Consider the following 24199-nt stretch of genomic DNA (forward strand, 5'->3'; position numbering starts at 1 on the left):
CTAGAATTCTACCCTGAAATTTTTTCCTTTAACAGTGAATGTAAAATACTTTCCAGACCAGCAAGGTTGAGGGACTTGCCTGCCAGTAGACCTGCCTTCCAGGTAATGTTAAAGAAGTTATTCAGAGAGAAGGAAATGATAAAGTACAGAAATATGGATCTACATAAACTAATGAATAGCACTGAAGAATGAATAGGTGAAGGTAAAACAAAAATTGACATAGATAGCAGTTTTATTTTTTATTCTTAACTGACATAGATAGCAGTTTTATTTTTTATTCTTAACTGACATAGATAGCAGTTTGTTCAAAATAATGACAGCAACAATGTATTTGATTATGCATGCTTATGTTTATACAGGTAACCCTTGAACAACACAGGTTTGAGCTGTGAAGATCCACTTACATGTGGATTTTTTCAACACTAAATACTACAGTACCACGTAATCTGCAGTTGGTTGAATCCACAGATACAGAGGGCTCACTACAAAGTTATATGCAGATTTTTGCCTGTGCCAGAGGTCAGTGTCCCTAACTCCTGCATGGTTCAAGGGTCAATTCTATATGCTTATGTATAAATGAAATGAATGACAGCAATAATACAAGGGAGAGAAGGGAAAGATTAAGATTATGTTATTATTATTATAAGGTACTTATAATACATGTGAAGTGGTACAGTGTCATTTGAAAGTGGATTTAGATTAGTTGTAAATCTATTGCAAACTATAGGACACCACTAAAATAAGTTTTAAAAAGAAGTATAACTGATATGGTAAAAAGAGGTGAAAATGGAATCACGTCAAATGCTCAATTAAAACTACAAAAGAATGAAAAAGTATGTTAGACAAAAGTAGGAACAAAGAACAAGGGCAACATACAGACAACATTAACAAATATGGTAGATCAATGCTCTAAATATACAAATTAAAAGACAGATTGTCAGAGTGGATCAAAAAACAAGACCCACTCTGATGCTGTCTACAAGAAACTCACTTAAAGTTGCATATAGATTAAAAATAAATGCATGGAGAATGATATACCATGTTAACAGTAATCAAAAGAAAGCAGGGGAGCTATATTAATTTCAGACAGAGCAAACTTCAAGTAAGGAAAGATATTAGGGATAAAGGGGAGTTACTTAATGAAAAAGGGGTCAATACTCTAACAAGACATAATAATCCTTATTGTGTAGGCAACTAACAAAAGAGCATCAAAACATGTAAGGTAAGCTGAAAGAAATACAAAGAGAAATAGGTGCATCACTATTATAGTTGGAGACTTTAAACACCTCTCTATCAGAAATGGATAGAGCCTGAAGGCAGAAAATCAGTAAGGACATCGGTGAAGTTAATGGAACCATCAAGCAATTGACTATAGACTACTTCATCTACAGCATATTACATATTCTTCTTAATATCACATGGAACATTCAACAAGATAGACCACATTCTGGGCCATAAGTTACCTTTCACAAATTGAAAAGAATAGAAACCATACACTCTGTTCTCAGACCACGATGGAATTAAACTAGAAATCAATGACAAAAAGATAGCTGGAAAAATCTCCAAATACTTGGAGATTAAACAACACACTTCTAAATAACACATAAGAAGAAATCTTAAGACAAATTCAAAAATATTCTAAACTAAATGAAAATGTAAATACAACTTATCAAAATTTATAGGATGCAGCAAAAGCAGTGCTTAGAGGGAAACTTATAGCACTGAATGCATACATTAGAGAAGAAGAAAGATCTAAAACCAATAATTTAAGCCTCCACTTTGGGATACTAAAACAAGAAGAACAAAGTAAATCCAAAGTAAGCAGGAGAAAAAGAAAATAGTGGACAAATAAATGAAACTGAGAAAAGGAAATCAAGAGAAAAAAAAAAACAAACCTAAAAGCTGGCTCTTTGAAAAGATCAATAAAACAATAAGCCTCTACCAGGCTAACTAAGAAAAAAGAGAGAACACAGATTCCTAATATCAGAAATGAAAGAAGGGACATCAGTACAGATCCCATGCACAATAAAAGGATAAAAAAGGAATAATATAATAATATGCCCACAAATTTGATAACTTTAATGAAATGGATCAATTACTTGAAAGACACAATCTGCCAAGACTCACACAAGGAGAACTAGACATCTGAATAGGCCTAATCTATCAAAGATACTGAGTCAATAATTAATAACTTTCCAACACTTGAAGCAGCAGGCCCAGATAGGTTCACTGGTAAATTCTGCGAAACAGTTTAGGAAGAAATTATATCATATATCCACAATCTCTTCCAGAAAATAGAAACAGAGGGAATACTTCCTAACTCATTCTATGAGCCTAGCATTACACTAACAGCAAAACCAGACAAAGACATTATAAGAAAAACAAAGACCAAAATCTTCAACAAAATATTAGGAAATCAAATTCAACAATAATAAAAATAATTTAACACCATGACCAAGTGGGATTTATCCCAGGTATTCAAGGCTGGTTCAACCTTTGAAAATCAGTAAATGTAATCCATTATAACAACAGGTTAAAAAAGAAAAATCGCATGTTCATATCAATAGATGCAGAAAAAGCATTTGAAAAAATCCACAAAATTCATGATAAAAACTCTCAGCTAACTAGGAATAGAGGGGAACCTCCTCAACCTGATAAAGAACAGCTACAAAAACCAACAGCTAACATTAGAGTCGAAGCTTTCTGCCTAAGATCAGGAACAAGGCAGGGATGTCTCATTTCACCACTGCTTTTCAGTATCATTCTGGAATTCCCAGCTAAAAGGTATACAGACTGGGAAGGAAGGTGCGAAACAGTCTTTGTTCACAGATGATATGACTGTGATGAGGTATGTAGAAAATCCAAAAGAACTGACAAAAAATTTAATAATAATAATAACAAGCAATAGCAGCAAGGCTGCAGGATACAAGGTAAATATAAAAAACTTAATCACTCTCCTGTCTATCAGCAATGAACATGTCAAATTTGAAATGAAAACATTACCATTTAATTGGCACCCCCAAAAAAGAAATTAAAAATGTGAAAATACTTGAGGATAAGTCTAACAAAATACATACAAGATGTATATGAGAAAAACTACAAAACTCTAATGAAAGATATCAAAGAAAAAATAAGTAAATGGAGGGATATTCCATATTCATGGATAGGAAGACTCTGTAGTGTCAAAATTTCAGTTCTTCCCAAATTGATCTATAAGTTCAACACAATCCTAATCAAAATCCCAGCAAGTTATTTTGTGGATACTGACAAACTGATTCTAAAGTTTATATGGAGAGGCAAAAGATCCAGAATAGCCAACTCAATATCAGGGTAGAGGAATGAAGTAGGAAGACTGACACTACTCAATACTCAACTTCAATACTTACCTACAAAGCTACAGTAACCAAAACCGTGTGGTACTGGTGAAAGAATAGATAAATAAACCCACAAAAGTACAGTCAACTGATCTTTGATAATGGAGCAAAGACAGTATTTTCAACAAATGGTGCTGGACCAACTGAACATCCACATGTAGAAAAATGAATCTAGACGCAGACCTCATAGCCTTCACAAATTTAGCTCAAATTGGATCACAGACTTAAATGTAAAAACACAACACTATAAAACCTCTAGAAAATACAAAGAAGAAAACCTAGGTGACCTTGGATATAGCAATGACTTTTTAGATACACCTCCAAAGGCATGATCCCTGAAAGAAATAATGGATAAGCTGGACTTCATTAAACTGAAAGAACTTCTGCTCTATGAATGATAATGTCAAGAGACTGAGAAGACAAGTCATAGACTGGGAGAAAATATTTGCAAGAGACATATCTGTTAAATGACTATTATCTAAAACATACAAGGAATTCTTGAAACTCAACAATAAGAAAACAACCTGATTAAAAAATGGACCAAAGACCTTAACAGACACCCCACCAAGGAAGAGATGCAGATAGCAAGTAAGCATACAAAAAGATGTTCAACGTCATATGTCATATGGGAATTACAAATAAAACCTATTAGAAATGACAAAACCCAAATCACTAACAACACCAAATGCAGGTGAGGATGTATAGCAACAGGAACTGCTATTCATTGCTGGTGAGAATGCAAAATGGTACAGCACTTTGTAAGACAGATTAGGAGTTTATTATAAAACTAAGCATATCCTTATCATATGATCCTGCAATTGTGCTCCTTGATATTTACCTAAAAAAACTGAAAACTTACATCCACACAAAAACCTGCACGCAGATGTTTACAGCAGCTCTATTCGTAATTGCCAAACTGTCTTTCACCAGATAAATGGATAAACAAACTGTGGTACATCCAGACAATAGAATATTATTTAGTGCAAAAAGAAATGAGCTATCAAGCAATGGGAAGACATGGAGGACACTTAAGTGCATATTAGTAAGTGAAAGAATCCAATATAAAAAGTCTCTATATTATATGAATATAACCATATGACATTCTGGAAAAGGCAAAACGATGGAGATAGTCAAAAGATCAGTGGTTGCCAGTGGTTGGGAGTAAGGAGGGATGAATAGGTTTAACACGGAGGATCTTTAGGGCAGTGAAATTATTGTGTATAAAACTACAATGGTGAATTCATGTATCATATACACGTCAAGTTCCAGAGAATGTATGAAACCAAAAGTGTACCTTAATGAAAACTATGGACTTTGGGTGACAATTACGTATCCATGTAGGTTCACTGATTGTAACAAATGTATCACTGTGTTGTGGGACAGTGGGTGAGGTTGTGTGGGGACAGGATTATAATGGGAACTCTGCACTTTACTCTCAATTTTGCAGTGAACCTAAAACTGCTCTAAAGAATAAAGTTCATCTATTAAGAAATTTTTCCTTTTAGGAATGTAAATTTTCAGTACTAATCACCCCAAACCCTACCTATACTATGGTATAGATTGTAGAACATTCATGAATTCATATAATTTTTTTAAAGCTTACTCAAAGAGTAGCTTTGAGAACATCTAACCTTACTGTTTCACTACAGCTTGTTTTAATATCTGTGTTATAAAAATGCATACTTTTTAAAGATAAACTGTGGCCTAGGAGCTAACTGACTTGTTGCTGAAATAGTAGTAGCAACAGGAGCAGGATTGGAATATCTCCCAGTTCTTGTGGAAAACAGAAAAAAAAGTTCTGTAAGATTTAAAACAGACAAAAGTACGAGCTATCTTTAGAAAAAAAGGAGGTAAGTCTGAAAATTTGTAAATTAACTTATTTTAATATCTGAGAAAAAAATCAGAACAAGAATTCAATTTGCAAATAACACAAAACGACTAAACAGACACTGATCTGGTTTTTCTAAAGAACAAATGATATCAGGAGAATATGATTTTCTTCCTAAGACAAGACATAGGCTCTATGGATTACAGTAAATCAAAAGACTTACCTGGACATAAATCTTTTCAAACAATCCTATTAATAAGGAACACATTATTGGGATTATATTTTTAGGACAAACTAAAACTTACTTAAAATGTTGCTTTGGGGTAATTTCTGGTCAGTCTTTCATCAGATTAAAAAATACGAAGAGCCACCAATGATGCAGAGGGAGGTACTTTGAGCATTAACTACAGGATTGTGGTCAGAGCTATTTCACATTTTTGTTGACAACTAAATTAGATAAGAAAATAATAGAATAACTGTAACAGAATAAGCAACTGAGCAAGGTTAAAAAAAAACTGAACAAAATTATGTGGTTTACCAATATATAGATACTAAAACCATGGTTATAAACTTGAGCAATAAAAGGAGAATGGGGATAGTTAAGGCAGAATAAATTCAAAGGTTACTTAATGAATGTAAGCTGGTAAAGTTGAAAGTTGAAATTTTACTGAGATTAATAGGAATACTAATTAAAGGAAAGACTTTTGGCAAAATGGCACACTGAGCTGATGTAAATGGACCTTTTCCTCCCACTTCACACACAGAAACACTGGATAAAATGTAACAAAAATGCTTTAAAATATATATTCAAGCTAGGGCTTCCCTGGTGGCACAGTGGTTAAGAAGAATCCGCCTGCCAATGCGAGGGACATGGGTTCGAGCCCTGGTCTGAGAAGATCCCACATGCTGCGGAGCAACTAAGCCCGTGTGCCACAACTACTAAGCCTGTGCTCTAGAGCCCGCGAGCCACAACTACTGAAGCCCACATGCCTAGAGCCCGTGCTCTGCAATGAGAGAAGCCACCGCAATGAGAAGCCTGAGCACCACAACGAAGAGTCACTCGCCACAACTAGAGAAAGCCCGCAAGCAGCAACAAAGACCTAACGCAGCCAAAAATAAATAAAATAAATTAAAAAAATATCTCTATATATATATAGTCAAGCAAGAAAAAAAAAAAAGGAAATTCCCAGGTACCTGAAATGGAAGTGACATCAAAATCAAAGCTGAAACAGTAAAGTGGGAGTTGAGACCATGATGGCCCAAAGGGGTTTCAAACTCTAATACAGGCCCTAGGCTTGGAGGAGAAAGCATTAATGCTCACATGGAGACTGGAAATATAGCTTCAGGCAGGTAGAAGGTGGGGGAGTTGGAACTGAGACCCTTGCACAAAGCACAGAGCCTCAAACAACTATCCCTCCTTTATATGCAGTCTGAAAAATCTCTGCTCACTGGCTCAGGGAAACAGAATAAAAGTTGCTAATTATCTGGGCCTTGAGTAGAAGAAATGGCACCCACAAGAAATCTAAAATGTAGGCCTATGACATACAGAGGTGAAGGATCCAAATTTATATATTATATCGTATAAGAATCTTGGGCTGAGAAATTAACATAAAAATTGGTCTTTGACATGCAGGAGAAAAAAAACAGAATACTTTCAAAACCCAAGGCACAGAGACTCTCACAGGAAAAAAGAAAAACATAGAGAGAAATGAGCTCACTATTACAAACCATGTGAGGAAGACCAGAATGTGAAAGGTAAATTTATAAAAGTTAACAGTAGAAAATGTCAGAGGGTATCTTTGAAGCAGGTGTTGGGAAACTTCTTAAACATTGCCCCAAAAGCTTAAAAAAAGAAAAGATGAATATGATTATACTGATATTAAAGGTTTCTGTCAAAGAACTCTATAGTCTATAGATATGATTAATAGACAATGGACAAATGGTAGAACCAGGAGATATTTATACAGTTTAAAGACAAGGAGTTAATATCTAGAATACATAAGAAATTCCTGGAAACCTTAGGGAAAAAAAATCCAATGGGGAGAAAAATGGGCAAATGACGTAACATGGCAATTCAGAAAAGGAGTTCACTTAACTGGCTAACAAGTAAGAGTAGTTGTTACAATAGCAGTAAAAGCAGCTAACATTTATTATATGTTCAGGAAGTGCTTATTATATTCAGGAATATGCTTTACATATATTAATTCATTTCATTCTCTTAACAACCTGATGATGCAGATGCTGTTATTATTCCCTTTTACTGATGGGGAGACTAAGGCCCAGAGAGGTTAAGTAATTTCTCTAAGGTCTTACAGTAACATGTGGTAGAACATAAATTTGAATCTAGAGTAAAACTGGTGGTATATAAATTCATATAGCTATTCTGGAAAAACACTCTGGTAATATTTAGTGAAATTTTCTGTGCATATATGCCTTGTGGCCCAAGAATCATATTTCTGAGTACATTTCCCAGAAAAGTTCTCACATAGGTTCATAAGGACACATGGCCAGAAAGATCACTGGGCCATTGTTTTCTGTAGCAGGGAAATGAGAGGTCATTTAGATGTCAGTCACAAAAAGAATTTAAGTAAATATGCAAAATGTATCCTATGGAATATAGTGCATTAGAAAGAAGCAACAACTGACTATTCAGACAGAAACAGATCTTAAATACCCAATTGAATGAAACAATAACAACCAGAATGAGATCTAGAGCATAATTCCACTTATGTAAGTTAAAAACACAAAAACAAAACAATGAATAACAGTAAGGTAAAGTTACATTGTAGCAAAAGACATTTTATCAAATACATTAGAGTAAGTGCTATAAAGGGGAGGGAAATAGGAGTAGCGGTAGGAGGTGAAGGAGGAAAAAAAATCAAACGAGAAGGGCCTTGCCAAGATAGATGCTAGAGTGTCTCAGATGAGGAGGATTCCTGTGCCACCCCCAAAAGGCAAACAGTAAAAACAAAAAGTCACATGAGGAAATGAATCACCACAACGGAAAGACATTAGATGCAAGAAAGAGTACAAATAGCATCTCCAAGAATTGAAAACCCTAAAAATTATAGAATACTATGAAAAAATGCTACAAATTAATTGTTTCATTTTAATAAACAGGCAAAATGAAGGGAAGCCATAATGGAAGAAAAAGATAATATGAAAAAAGAATAGGCAGATGTGAAAAAGAACCAAAAGAACTTCTAGGAATAAAAGTTAAGTCACTGAAATTCATCTATCAATGAATTAAACAGATTAGATACAGCTAAAGAGAAAATGAGTAATTAGGAAAAGAAGTCTGAGAAAATTACTCAGAAGGTAGCAGAGAGGTAAAAAACAAAACAAAACAAAAAAACCCCAAAAACAGAAATATGAAAGAGAGGTTAAAGGATATGGAAAACAGAATATGAAGGTTTCACATGCATCTGAATAGGTGTTCCGGATAGAGATAATGAAGAACATGTGGCAGAAGCAATTTGAAGATATAATATCTGAGAATGTTCTAGGACTAAAGTCAGACATGAGTCTTCAGAATAAAAACTTTGAAGTATCAACAACACTGAGAAAAAGAAATTGTAAGCAAACCAAAAGAAAAGATTATTACTTAATCAAAGAAGACGGTTTGACTGGTACAAACTTCTCATTAATAACAATAGATATAAGAAAATGGAGTAACAGTTTTCAAATATTAAGGAAAATAACAATCAACCATGTATCTATATACAAGTTGAAACAAAATCACCTTCAAACAAAGATAAGAGGCTCAGAGACTGTCACTGAAAGAATTACTATAAGAAGCAAACTGAACCAGAAAGAAAGGATAGAATGTAAGAAAAAATAGCAAGTAGCAAGCAAAGAAACTGCTAAACGTATCCACTAGAAAAGTTAAAATCAGAAAAACTGATAATACCAAATGTTGATGAGGATGCAGAATGACTAGAACTTGCATACATTACTGAGGAAAGTGCAAAATGGTACAACTACTTTGAAGAACTGTGTGGAGGTTTCTTATAATAAAAGATTAACCATTGATACAAGCAACAACATGGATAAACCCTAAAACAGTATGTTAGGTCAAAGAAGCCGGGCACAAAAGAGTACATATATATGACTAAATCTACAGGAAGAGACATACAGAAAAAACTAATCTACAGTGATAGCGATCAAATACTGTAGTGGTTGTGGAGGTTGTGGGGTGGTGTGGGGGAAGGGAATTAAACAGGAGGAGACACAAGGAAACCTTCTCGGGGAATGGAAATGTTCTGTACCTTATTTTGGATGGTGGTTGAAAAGTAGATATTTGTCAAAACTCTTCAAATAGAATTCATTGAACTGTATGTTAATTATATCTTAATAAAAAAGAAATTAAGAAATGTGTTTTAAAATGCACTGGCTATTTTAAAATGGATATGGGAAGGGGAGGTTAAAAACAAAGTAGAATAATGACAACCATAGTAGCTACCACTTATTTAATGCTTACTATGTGCCAGGGACTGTTCTAAATGCTTTGCATCTATTAACTCATTTAATCTTTTCAACAACCCTGTGAAGTAGGTACTCTTATCATCCCCATTTTACATATAAGAAAATGTGGCACAGAGAGGTTATACAACTTACCTAAGGTCACACAACTAGTGTGTGGCAGACCTGGGCTCCAAACTCAGGTAGTCTGGCTCTGAGGTCTATATTCTTAAAAATCCACTGCCTCTCTGAAATTAAAAATCAACAAGAACATGGAAGATGAGAGAAGGAGCACTAGAGTTAGGATGTTCTAAGAGTCAAGGGGATGACAAAAATAATGATTAACTTTAGCTTTTAGCCTAAGAAAAGTATGTATGTTAACAGGTAAGGATACAAGGGAACAGAAACTGAACAAATATTTGCAAACAAGAAGTATAAAAGGGAATTAAGAAAATGTGATTAATACAATAGCAAGTGGAAAAGGGGAAAAAGAAAGGCAAAGAAGGTAAAGGCAAAGGTAAATAGAAAAAAACTTAAGACGGTAGAAATAAATAAGTCCAAATGTATTAGTAATCACAATAAAGAAGCAGATTAAACGTTCCTGTTAAATGGCAGAGATTCTCTGATTGGATTCTTAAAAAAACAGCCATATGCTACTTATAAGAGAATTAATGTGTAGGTGTGTTTACACTTAAAACAGTGCCCAGCACGTAGTAAATACTATATGTGTTAGCTGTATTATTATTACCAAGAAAGACTGAATTTTCCTCATTAAATAGTTTTGAAACTAGCCATCTGACATGACAGCTGAAGTACCTACCTGTAAATAAACAGTTAAACTATATAATCTTTGTAGACCACTTTCAGGTACAGAATACTGTTATTAAATAAATCTAATATATAATCATGAGGGATACATTAGTGACTTGGGGGCTACTGAAATGTACTATAGAGGCTAAACTACACTTTGTTGATCGCACAACTAAAATGTAAAAGCCTCTAACATATATTTTACTATTTCCCCCTAACTCCCTTTGCAAGGACGTTAAATGGAGGGGAGAGAATATAGCGCTAAATATAATGGCACGAAAGCATGCTTTTCAGAGCTAAGAAACTATAGTGGAACACAGCATGTTGGAATCTTTAAGTCCTGTAGATTCCTGTAGAGAGGCAACCTAAATTATGTTATTAAGCACTTAACTGAAATCACTAGGCTTGGGAAAATTGTCAAAGGTCCCAAGGGAAGAACATTTAAGCAACAAAAGAGCACCAGAAGGATGCATGTTCCTCAAAGCAACAATATTAAAGCTTCAAGAAAAGACTATACTGATATAGAATAAAGATACTTAGAAAAAACTTAATTGGCTGAACCTAGTGCTGCATAATGACCCAAAACACAAATGGGAATTCAACACAAAGTGGAAACTAGGCCAGCTTTCTAAAAGAAGCACAAAGATTTTATTTATTTATTTAAATTTTTATTTTGTCTACTTCCAAAAAGAATCTGAAAGTTTGAGGATTCTTTAAGCTACAAACAAACAACAGTTACACACAGGGGGGAAAAAACCCCCCAAAAACCAGGAAAAGCACAAGTGAGAACTTAAGTCAGAGCTGGTAAGAAACATGGAATCCCTTTGATGAACAAGAAGGAAAGTAACACTAAAGACTTACAGTCTCTTATATACATCAGTTAATTAAATAAAGTAGATGTTCTGAAATCCACAACTGCTGGCAATGTCCTCAGCAAGACACTCAAATAAAAGACTTTGCTGCCACTGATGAAGGGTAAGAGACTCTTTTCTGGGCCTCAGGAACTGGACCTGCCATTCCCCAATTTACTGTACTTATTTCCCCATAAGTCTTCAGCCAGCAATACACATATGTCAACTAACAACTATTTATGGGTCAATTGCCTACCAATTACTCAGCCCACTGCTAGGTGCTGTGTGGGAGCCAAGTGAAATATAAAACAAGGTCCTTGTTCACAGAGAGCCTGTAATAAAGTTGATTCAACTTATTTCAACTGGAATGACTGAAAACAGAAGTCTTAAAAGGACTCAAGAGACAAGAAGAGGGAAAGGAAGACGAGAGAAAGGAAAAAAACAGATTGATCCCAGTGAGTGGAAAGGAAAAGGGTAGGACTGGAGTTGGTAAATGCAAGTTAGGTACAATTTCAACAGGTAAGGGTGAAGAGGGAGAGTGCTCTGGAATCATGTATGTGCACAGGCAGTTAGCACTGGACCCATTGGAAAGGCACTGGAAAGCCCTCCAGTAAGTTGTTGCCATCATTATTATGGACACTGGGCTGGCTAGGGTGGGTCTCCAAAAATACCCACTTAAGAGGAAATGTGGAACACTAGGCTGCCTAGGTCAGGGAGGCCAGAAAATGAGCAGAGGAACTTAACCTGCTTTGAGGGAGGAGTTTCTGAAATATAGCACAATTAAAGCAGAGCTATTCCAGTGACAGATGGCATGGTCTAATACAGAAAAGTGACTAGCAATGGGAAGGAAGAACAAGCAACCTATATATATTGTCTAATAATAAATAAAGCTCCGTAGGAGCAGAAGTTGGACACACATCTGCCTAGATTTCTATAGCCCAATACCCAAGAAAGAAAAGCCATCCTAATACTTGATCAAGGGCCCTCCATTCCAGTTCTCCTAACAATTCTGCACTCTCCTTTGGGCACATCTATCTCATAGTCTGAGACATCTCTCATATGGCCTGGCTCAATGCAACCTTATCTGCTTAAAGTTTGTTTTGTTTTTACTGTTGCTATTGATAATCCCTATCTCCAGAATATAATCTTTAGTTCTGTCTTGACTTCTGGATTCTGCTGGAACCAGAGAGCTGGAAGGGACCTTGGAGAGCCCTATTCATTGCTTTCAGCAAACAGACGTTCATTACTTTATTACTTTATTCTATCACGTACTCTTGTCCAATGACCAAATGACCTTAGTCCAATCCCTCCCCTTTTTAACAGAGGAAACTGAGGTCCTGAGAGGCTGAGTTGCTCTTTGATCCGAGTCAGCTTTAACCCCATGGCTATTTAGTATCTCACAACCAACCAGAATCAGGTGAAATAACAGGCACTCTCAACATAATTAGAGCAAAGATCACACACTCAGAGACAAGAAATGGGGCATCTGCTACACACAAAAAGATGATTTAAAATGTAACGTATCTAAGGAATCAGCTAAGTTAAAAGAGAACCACTAGCAATTATTTCTGAGAATGCAAGGAGGATTGGTGAGGTTAGAAAAGGGTGACCATAGCTTTTAGCAGGCCCACATTGCTCAAGTTCAAAAGCTGTCATTTGGTTTCTTCTCTTACACTGCCAGCCTGAAAGGCAGCAATATATAGTGTAAGGGATGGAGATTTTTGTATTTGATAGTCCTGGGTTCATGGTAATACCTTTTTATATGTATTGTCATTGTTGTTTCTAATATTATTATCATCACTATCATCATCATTCCATCCCAAATACTAGTCTACTACTGTTCCAATCTTTGAGATTTGTAGTAATACCTGAACGGCCTGTGTGCTTTCCTAAGGTACGTTCTGGTCATTGGGAAATCCAGGTAGCCAGAACAGCTCTGAAGAATATCAGTACTGAAGATTCTAAAAGCAGCTGAATTGGCCTAAGAGTCACCTTTGGGGATTCGGGAGGCTGTCTACCGAGCTCTATGGTACATATCAAGTAGGGATAATACCTTGCTATATTCTGGGATTTACACCTCATCCTTCCATTTACCTTTGTTTTACAGATGAAGACTAAGGCTCAGGGATGTTAAATGGCTTGTTAAGGGCCACAGAACTAACAAGGGGCATAAGTGAGCCCATGTCTCAATTCTCAAGCCATAGTTCTTTTCTCCATAATAGGAAGGCCTCACTGGAGTCCAAGACTTAGCTACCACTTCTGCAGATTATTCTCCCTTCCAAGGGCTCAGTAGCCATTAAAGAGTATAGCTGTCAACTCTTGGTTACTTAACATACACTTACGGTCTCACCCTGAGGGGAACTGTTTAGTGAGCCAACCACATCCACTGACCCATCGGCTCAGGAGACTGTACTTTTCTCAATTACCAATTCATGTCTCGTGAACAGTTAGCCGTAATGGTATCCTGCTCTCTCTTTTCATATTCTATCAAGGATATTATTTATCAAATAATCACAAATAAGAGCTACTAATAAGCACATTTTACATGTTACCCCCTTTAATACTAATAACCCAGCAAGACAGTTAAACCCAATTTATAATTAAGTCCCAATAGTGGAGAGGTTAAGGAACAGGCCCAAGATCACATACAAAATCCAGTCTGAGCCTTTTAAAGCTCATGCCCTTCTACCCACTAGAACAGTTTCTCGTACTTTAGTGTGCGTGAAAATCACCTGGGGATCTTGTCAAAGAAAAGATTCTGATCCAGAAGGTCTGCAGTGGGATCTGAATTCTGCATTTCTAATAAGCTGTGGGTTGACTCAGATGTTGATAGTCCAAGGAATCCTCTCTGAATAGCAAAGCACTATACAACATTGCCTGTTCTCAAATCACATTTTTTCACATCTAATTATTATCAAATATGTTTTAAGCAACCCTTCACCTCTAAAAAGTTCCAAGTCATCCTCAAAACCTTCCCTTTTGCACCTGCCCTTGCTCCAGTCAGAACAGCTTTAAGAATAAAACCTACAAAATACGGAGGATTCTAATAACCAGGCCTTAGGTGAATAGCTCTGTGGCCTGGCACCAACCAAAACTCCTTTAGAATGCATTCCAGCAACCCGGACTTCCAGGGCTAGACAAGCTTCCCTGGCTGCTACTAAAGTAAATGGAGGTCAAACTGTTCCTGATCTAGAGTAAACTGGTCACCTGAACCTGGTTAAGCCCTGGCAGGTTCTAGGATGGTACAGCCAATCAATAAATGTATGCTGAACTGGACACAGTGAAGAGATCTGGGCTCATGGCACCATACATGACCTACTGTGACATTTCCATTCTAACTACTATGCCCATCTGTCTTCTCCCACAGAGAACAGGACAACTCTGCTTGTCTTCCATAGCCTTCCATACCCAGATTCCCTAAAAGCCATATCGAACAGCATTTCAAGGCCTATATTCTCTTTTGTGGTATAAAGTCTAAAGATTAACGCTTAATATTACGTGCTGCCTTGACAGCTGGTAAAATCAAGAAGGCCTCAAATGTCCTAACCACAAATTCCAGTACCCACTCTGCTCCCGTGGACAAGGTCCCCTAGTCAAACAATCCTCCTTATCAAAGGGGCCAGGCACTGTTCCTGTTTATTCCTGGGTAGTGGGTTTCAGTTCCCTGCCAGCCCCCAAAATTATTCAAACAAGTCAATCACATCCTCTGGCATAAACCAGAAAGCACCCACCTTCTTGATACTGCAAGCCTGCCTCCCACAGCCCCTGGTTGTTAATGCTGCTCCTGAGTACACCCTCTGTGTCCTCCTCTGGGGCTGTGAGTATAAATTGCTTTCAGTCTCATCTGCCAGTGTCCAGTGTTGTGTGCTTAGCCATCCCCACAACCCTAGGGTAGGAATCCCTCCCTCATCAACGAGGTGAAGAGGAGGTGATTAAAACATCGTTTTTTGCCCAATCCACTGATCTCTGCTCTTTTTCCTATCCTTGAATCTCCTGAATGCCTTTGGCAAGGTCATTAACTACTCTATGATGGTAATGATGTCCAGCATTTGTTCTAAGCTCTGTCCATACATTTTCCCACTTAATTCCCCAAACATCCCTATGAGGTAGACACCATTATTATCCCTAATACACAGATGAGGAAACTAATGTCCAACAAGATTATGCAACTTGCCCAAGACCATACAGGTATTAAGTTAGAGCAAAGCTCAAATGCAGATCTACCTGGCTCCCTGTTCTTAATTACTACCTTAGTCTTGAGAGGATTTCGGGGCTCAGTGCTATCATTCCTCAACTCCTCTCACAGACAGAGATGTGCGGCTAGATGCCCTGACAGGATCACCTGCATTTGAGATGCCATGTCTTTTGCTGGTCTCTGCTAAAAGATGGATGGAAATGTGTCTATTGGAACAGGCCAGCTGGCTTGCCAGGAAGAGACTGGCAAGAGACTTCCCTCAACGGCTTGAACTTAATTTACCAAAGGTCTAGTTTGGTTATCAACCTCATAGATACAAACACCCTATCCTGTAAAAGTCTAAAATTAATCAGACTTGGGGAGTTTGGATAGTACTGTCTAAACTAATTGTTTAAGAGAAGAAATATAAATCAGAAAGTCAATTTATTAGTTCATTTATTAGTGAAATGTGCCTACTCTCTGCAGTCATCTGTGAAAAAATTCCAGCAGCAAGGTCAAGTATGATCAGAAAGCCTTTTAGGAATCACAGAAGAGACTACATCTCTCAACATTCAGTGGTGGCCTGGTGCATCTGTCTTTGACACTGCACAGTGCTGATGGGAGTGTACACTGGTAAAAATCATTCAGGGAAGTAATCTAGTAAATAATCTGCTCATGTAGAGCTATAAAAAATGTCCTTGGAGAGGGACATGAGAATTTGGGGGGATTGAGGAGGATATACTTTACGTGCCCTGTTTGAATGTTTTACCAGGATGTGTTTTACAGAATGTATCTGTAATATATATCAGTTGTATAATTACAAATTAAAAAAAGAATGAGAATCCTATGATATTAGAAGAAAAAAATTGTTAATGTTTATTCCTTTAGACCCACTTCTAAGTATCTATCTATAAAGAGATAATAATTAGAGATATAATAAAATATTTATGCACACTGTATTCAGAGCAATAGATTTAATGGTAAAAAACTGGAAACTTAGATGTATAATATGAGATTTTTAAAGTAAACATGGTATACGGACATATTATAGAATATCATGTAGCCATTAAAAATCAGGCTCTTTATATGGTACCTACAGCACAAATAACCAAAGGAAAAAAAAAATAAGTTGGACTTCATCAAATTTAAAAACTTCTGTGTATCAAGGGACACTATCATGAAAGTAAAAAGACAATCCACAAAATGGGTACAAATATTCACAAATCATATATCTGATAAGGGTCTGGTATCCAGAATATGTAAACACAGTGTATCAGAATATAAGGTATTCAGAACTCTTACAACTCAACAATAAAAGGACAAATATGCCCATTTTAAAATGGGCAAAGGATCTGCACAGATATCTCTCCAAAGAAGATATAAAAAATGGCAAATAAGCACATGAAAAATGCTCAACATCAGTAGTCACTGGGGAAATGCAGATCAAAACCACAATGAGATATCACTCCACACCTACTAGGATGCTATAATAAAACAAACAAACAAACAAAAAATACAAGCATTGCTGAGGATGTGGAGAAACTGGAAATCCTATACGTCGCTGGTGGGAATGTAAAATGGTAGCCCCACTGTGAAAAATAGTTTGTCAGTTCCTCAAAAAGTTAAATACAGACCCAGCAATTCCCCTCCTAGGTATATACCCAAGAGAAATGAAAACATATGTCTACACAAAAACTTGTACACTAGTGTTCACTGCAGCATTATACATAACAGCCAAAAAGTGGAAACAACTCAAGCAGCCATCAACTGATAAATGGACAAGTAAAATTGTGTTTATCCATACAATGGAATATTATTCAGTCATAAAAAGGAATGGAATAATGATAGTGCTACAAACACGGGTATACCTTGAAAACATGCTAAGTTGAAGCCAGACACAAAAGGCCACATAGGGTATGATCCCCTTTATATAAAATGTCTAGAATAGGCAAATCCATAGAGACAGAAAGCTTAGTGATTGCTAGAGGTTGGGAGGAGGACTGGCGAGTGAATGCTAATGAGTATGGGGTATTTTTTTGGAGTGATGAAAATGATCTAGAATTAGAAAGTGGTGATAGTTACACAGACTTTGAATTGTACACTTTAAAACAGTAAATTGTATAGTATGTGAATTATATCTAAATAAAAAATTTTTAATTAGGCTCTTGAAGATTTTTAATAATGTGGTGAAATGCTCTCAACATACTAAACACAGGATGCAACTGTATATATAATTCCAACTTGGTTTAAAAATATATGTACATGCATATATACATTTGCATTGAAAAAGACAGAAAATATATTAAAATGCTAATAGTGGTTATCCCTAGGTAGTATCACTATGGGGGACTTATTTTCTTCTTCATATATTTCAAATTTTTTCTACAGTAAACATGCATTATTTTTATAACCTGCAAATTAAAAAACCCAGGTAGGTTTGTCTGGCTTCAAAGCTAGTGTCATTTCCAACATACTATACACTCATAAGACATTTATTTAGCTCCTACCAAGCAAAGTTAAATAAGATATAATCTCTGCCCACAAGGAATTTACATAACTCCAGGGTGGGGTCTGAACCCAAGTCCATGGACTGGGAAGGGGAAGAGGCATCTATAATGCTCTTTAAATTACTGGACACACAGTGTTATTCAACTGCACACTTTCTGGGAGACAGGTCATGAGCAGCAGTGTAGCTCAGTGGTTAAAGGCCGGAGCTAGAGCCAGACTACCTGAGTGTGAAGTTTGAATGCCCAATCACAAAGTGTGACCTTGGAAAAAATCGCCTAAACTCCATGGGGCATAGTTTCCTCATCTACAAAATAGGGGTAATAATAGTACCTCTCTCACTGGGTTGTTGGAAGATTAAATGAATTAACACAGCTAAAGCACCAGCATTATATGCTGGGGACACAGCAAGTGCTCAATAAACTGATTATCTGCTAGCTGCCAGCATCAGCATCAGCGTCATCGTCATCATGATCATCACTACCACTACCTCACCACCATATTCTCAAGGAGGTAGAGACAGGAGATTAAGGACCACTAGAAAGGTTGTTTTTCACGTCTCAAAACTGGCAGCTAGCATCTGATTCTTGATAAGCCTATAATAACTATTACATTCAACTAATTTCTTTTTCCAGATTCTCTCAATCTCTAACGAAACTCTTCTTTTGAGGTGTTCAAAACAATGAGGCAAAACATCAAACTGTTTGGCATAACAAACTGCTTGTGTCCTCTTATCTTTTGTCTAATTCATAGAAACAAGCAATTTTTCAAGGCTATTATAATGGAAGGAGGCTTTGAGAGACTTATCTGCCTTTCCCCTGCCTTTCCGGGCCATGCTGCTCTGATCCAGTAGTTCATCAACGATGACTCTTCACAGGCCAAACTGCAAAATCTCCTGAGCAACATATTCATCTAATGAGTGGCTGGGGATTGTGACTGCATTACACCTAATGCCGACTCTTCCATCCTGCAGTCAAGACTCTCAACAAGCAATCATCACTTCAGTGCTTTCACATTCAACCTCTTAGGTGTTACAAAAGACCCTTGGCTTCATCACTGACACTTTTGTCCTGACCTGAAAATGTGGATGAGTTCTGCGTTTTCACCAATCTGATTATGATAATACACTTTTCTTCACGGGGGAATAAATCTCAACCACACAGTAGCAAATTCCAAAATCAAAGATACCCATCTAATGTAAAAGTAAAGAGCTCAAGCAACTGAAGAATACCAAAACAGGCCTTGTGACTTCGGAGGCTGTGTGTTTAACAGTAAAGGTTTAGGGCACAGGCTGTAGAGACAGCTCGCCCGCGGGTGAATCACAGCTCTGCCTCTCTTACCAGCTATACAACTTGAGGCAAGTTGCTTAACTCTCTGGGCCTCAGTTTCCTAATATGTAAAATGGGGATAATATTAGTTTTATCTCATGGGGTAGCTGTAAGCATTAATAAGTCTCTGTTAGTAAGTCAATGCACATGAAGGGCATTTCCTATAACATTGTAAATATTCATTAAATGTTAAAAGGAAGCATAAAAATACACCTGCCAAAATACTTGTTTTTACAGTTTTTGGCTGGTGATCAGTTCACAGATATACTGTTTTTCGTTTTTTAAAATATTTATTTATTTATGACTGTGTCGGGTCTTCGTTGCTGCACATAGCCTTTCTCTAGTTGCAGCGAGTGGGGACTACTTTTTGTTGCGGTGCGCAGGCTTCTCATTGCAGCGGCTTCTCATTGTGGAGCACGGGATCTAGGTGCGTGGCCTTCAGTAGTTGTGGCACACGGGCTCGCGGGCTCTAGAGCACAGGCTCAGTAGTTGTGGCACACAGGCTTAGCTGCTCTGCAGCATGTGGGATCTTCCTGGATCAGGGATCGAACCCATGTTCCCTGCATTGGCAGGCGGATTCTTAACCACTGACCACCAGGGAAGTCCGATATACTTGTTTTTAATCACTCTGCCTCATCACTTATATAAGTTACATATATATCTTCTATATATTGTATGTCAAATATTATATAATTCTTTAAAAAGAATTTATAGACAATCACATTGCAAGTTTCACAGCTGAGTCAAGCTAGGAAAGGGAGAGGGTTAGGCCTCTCATAACAGCATGCTGGATTATATAATCTGAGAGATTTCACACAAAGCCTTTAACTCACTGAAATTAATAGGAGATACAAAGAACTTTCGAAATCACCTGCTCCAATTCCCTTATTTGTAGATGAAGAAACTGAGGCCCTGAGAAGTGTTTTAAGATCTTCCAGTTCACTAATAACAGAAATCAGACTCTTCTGTTAACTATGACTCAGATATATATTTTTTAAGAGGAAAGCAATGAGGAAGACATTATGGCAAGGGGGAAAAGAAAGACATAGTTTGGAAGAGTTACGGTAGCAACCTAACAATGGGAGCTAACATTTTATGAAGATTTATTATATCCCCGACACTGTGACAAGCATTTTGCATGGGTGCTCTTATATAATTTTTGCAAAACCTGGGAGGTAGTTACTATTATTAACTCCACTTTAACTGAGAAAGTGGAGACCTAGAGAGATTAAATGACTTGCCCCAAATCATAAAGCCAGTGAGCAGTAGAGTCAGTAAATGAACCCATGCTGTCTGACTCTGGAGCCGGACCTTTACCACTGGATATTGCCCAAGCTCAAGAATTTAAAAAGCAGTGAAGCGCTTGATCCTTGAGTCGTTCTCCTACTTTTTTGGTAACTTCTCTGTTCAGAGGCAGTGCAAAGATACACAGTAAATGAGGTAGTTTTAAAGGAAGAACATGACCTTGATTTAGAGCCTACTTATTCCCCGCTATATGAGGCAGCATACACACATTACTCTGGCCCCCTGACTTGTCCAAGGCCATACAGCTGGTAATAGTGCCACTGGGGGATGTGGAGCCCATGCCGTCCCAGCAAACCTCCAAGACCCATTTCCCAGCCTAGTCAGTGGACAGTGTATGCTTGTCTGTCCAGCAGATCTTTACTGAGCTCAGCCAAATGGCCTTAACTGGCTTGGAACTACACAGAGAAGAAATCAGCATACTCCCTGCTCTCAAGGAGTTTATGGCACAGCTGGGAAGAAGAGACCACTTTCAGCTTAAAATCCTTCTTTTCTTCTACATTGTAGTTAAGCAGCAGAAGCACTGAAGAGTCTATGGAGCCCCAACTTCCTGTGAGACTGTCCTATTACCCTACTCAGATCACCCAGCCTTCAGGACACTTCTGTGTATATTTCATACATGAACTCCATTCTCCTCTCCCCTTAGTACTGTAAGCTTTTTCTCTTGCCTTTGAAGAAGTGGGAATTATTTTCATCTCTATCTTTCTCCCATCCATCAGCAGGGATTATGACAAGAGGGTTAACTTAAGGAACTAACATCCAAAAAAAAAAAGCAAAAGAGGATAACTTCTCTATTGTCTTTAACGTTTGGAAAGAGCCTATGGGGCTCCATAGTATTTGCTCAAAAATGTTCAAAGAAATACATGGAAAACTTCATTTTCTGCTGCCCAGGAAAAAAAAAATCCGGAACTTTAGGGGCCAATTATTCTGCTGTCTTGGACTTTGACCTTAGAAAGTCTCCCTCTGGTTTAAATCTGACTGGAACTGAGGGCAGTTGACAGCAGAGTACCAGCTATAAGAGCAGCTTGTGTCTAGGTGGTCAAATTTAATGACTGCCAGGGCTTCTGAGCGTCATTCAGAAGTTATAGTACCGTAGCAAACCTACGGGCTAAATGAATAAGAGCAGCAAGTTCCACTGTTGTTTAAATTTATAAGTTCTTACTACGTTCCCAACATCATGTTAGGAGCTGGGTACTCAAAACAGTGACAGGCCTTTAAAAATGAACTAAGATCAGATTGCACTAACAAAACTCTAAGATAAAGAGAAGGCAGAGCAAAAGCAGAGGACATAAGAGAAGCAATAAAGAGGGAGAGAGAGAGGAGGGCTTACTGTTTGCAAACAGTAGAAGTGAGGGAAATATTTGTGACGTGAATTAGAAGGGAAGACTAATATACTACTACTACCAGTTACAGTTTAGAAGAGTAGCTCTTGACCATCTCCCTTGCTTCTGCTTTTCCCTGGCCAGCTGGAGTTTAAAATTTTAAAAACAATCTTAATAAGGAGCTAAAAAGAGTTGGGTTCTACACCTGACTTTAGCTCTGTAACCTTGAGTTACTTAATCTTTCAAAACCTGTTTTCTCAAGTGCAAAATGAGTGAACATGTATATGGGAGCTCATAATGCTATTCTCACTTTTATGTTTGAAATTTCCATAACAATTTTTTAAATGGGGATAATAGTATCTATTGCTTAGTTGCTGTGAGGATTACAAGAAATTGTGTAAAACACTTAGTACACTGCGTGGCACTTTTTAGGTGTTCATTAAATGCTAACTATTATTATCAACATGGTATTTTTTTAAGTTCTGGGATGGGGATAAGGAGGAGAGCAAAATGCTATGAACCAGTGAATTAAGGCTACAGACTTCAAACTGAGGAACAACTGTGCAAGGAAAACCTTCCCAAATATACTCTTATAGGTTTCTCACTCTTTTATTCACTTTTTCCCCTTACTGCTTTATTCATTCCATTCAACAAATATGTACTGACTGCCTACAGTATGCAGGACACAGAGCTAGGTATTGAGAATGGGAAAGAGAGGAAGACAGACAACAGAAGGGGTTTTGAGGGGACAATATAATGGGATGGGCTTTTGGAGGAGGGTATCTATGAACCACCAGAAACGATATGTAAAAATTTTTGAGTACGTAGGTGTATATAACTTCTCTGAGAAGTTCTGGAGGGATTCTTAAAGGAATTATTTATTTTTTTAAAAAGTTAAGAATGAAAGTCTAATAAACTGAGCAAGAAGCAAACAAACTTTATATAAGGAAAAACACAAAATACTCTTGAAAAATCACAAAAGTAGCCTTGAGCAAATGGAAAGACAGACCATGATCTTGGATAGAAATATTCAACATCATGAAGATGTCAGTTCTCCCTAAGCTAATTTATAAATTTAGCATAATCTCAATAAAAATACCATCAAGTTGTTTCATCCGGAAATTAGACAAATTTATTACAAAGCTCATATGGCAGAATAAACAAGCAAAACAGTGAGGAAAACTCTGAAAAGGAGCAATATGAAAAAACTAGCCCCTCCAGACAGTAAAACAAATTACAAAGCCTCTAAAATTAAGATAGTTTTGCAATGGCATATGAATTGACAATCAATGGAACAAAACAAAATCCAGTAGGAAACCCAAATGCACATAAGAGTTTAGTATCTGCTAAAGACAGCATCTCAAATCAGTGGAGCAAAGATAAGAGCTTTTAATAAGTAGTGCTGGGACACCTGGCTGGCCATTCATTGGAAAAAAGATAAAATTGGATCCTTCCTCAAACCAAATGCCAAGATAAATTCCAAATGGATCTGAGTCTTAGATACTAAAAAAAAAGGAAAAAAAAGAAAAAAAAAGTGAAACCATATATGTACTAGAAGAAAACATTAATGAATTCCTCATAAATTGAGAGTGGCGCAAACTTCCTAACTCTGACTCAAAATCTAAAGCAATACACTGAAAGACTGATCATTATGACTATGTAAAGATGTAAAACTTTTGTATAGCAATAACACTACATATGTAAAGTCAGACATGTGACAACCTGGAAAAAATATTTTTGTAACTTATACCACAGACATTGGGCAGATATTCTGTAACTCATAAAAGGAGAAAACAAAATTAAACTATACTGAAATATTATTTCTTACCTAACAGACTGACAAAACTCCAAAACTCTAGCATCAAGACTCAAGAGAAACAGAAAAGAAGGGTCAGGCATGAAATAAAAACTTCTATGAATATACCTTGCTGTATAGTTTTGATTTTGGAACCATGTAAATGGTTTTCATAGTTAAAAAAACAAAATTAGATTTTTATAATCAATTCTTAAGTTTTAAAACAAATGGGTCTGTTTATCAAGTTGGTGGCATACCACATAGAGAAAATAATTACATGAAGTGACTTTTAGGACAATGTTTGACTATACAACTCAAATAGCATATATTCTAAGGACAAAAGGAACCACAAAGAAAACTAAAACAACATTCAGTAATCTAATGGTCAGGACAGACAGCAGCATTGCTACTTGCCGGGTTAATAACATGGCCAGGGAAATCCAGAGAGA

At 36.9% G+C, this 24199-nt stretch overlaps 1 protein-coding gene across 3 annotated transcripts in view; it reads right to left on the reverse strand.

The window, feature by feature from the left end:
• The window catches only part of ZBTB40 (zinc finger and BTB domain containing 40), a 77412-nt gene that overhangs the window by 45925 nt on the left and 7288 nt on the right, over nt 1–24199 (reverse strand). For 2 of the 3 annotated variants that reach the window (XM_030875506.2, XM_060309854.1), the window contains exon 2: nt 9820–9911. The exons of the other annotated variant lie outside the window; for it this stretch is intronic. The gene's annotated coding sequence lies outside the window, so the exon portion shown is untranslated. The remainder of the gene's footprint in view (nt 1–9819; nt 9912–24199) is intronic. 3 annotated transcript variants of the gene reach the window in all.

The sequence above is a fragment of the Globicephala melas genome, chromosome 1 (genome assembly GCF_963455315.2).
Source record: "Globicephala melas chromosome 1, mGloMel1.2, whole genome shotgun sequence".
Taxonomy (NCBI): domain Eukaryota; kingdom Metazoa; phylum Chordata; class Mammalia; order Artiodactyla; family Delphinidae; genus Globicephala; species Globicephala melas.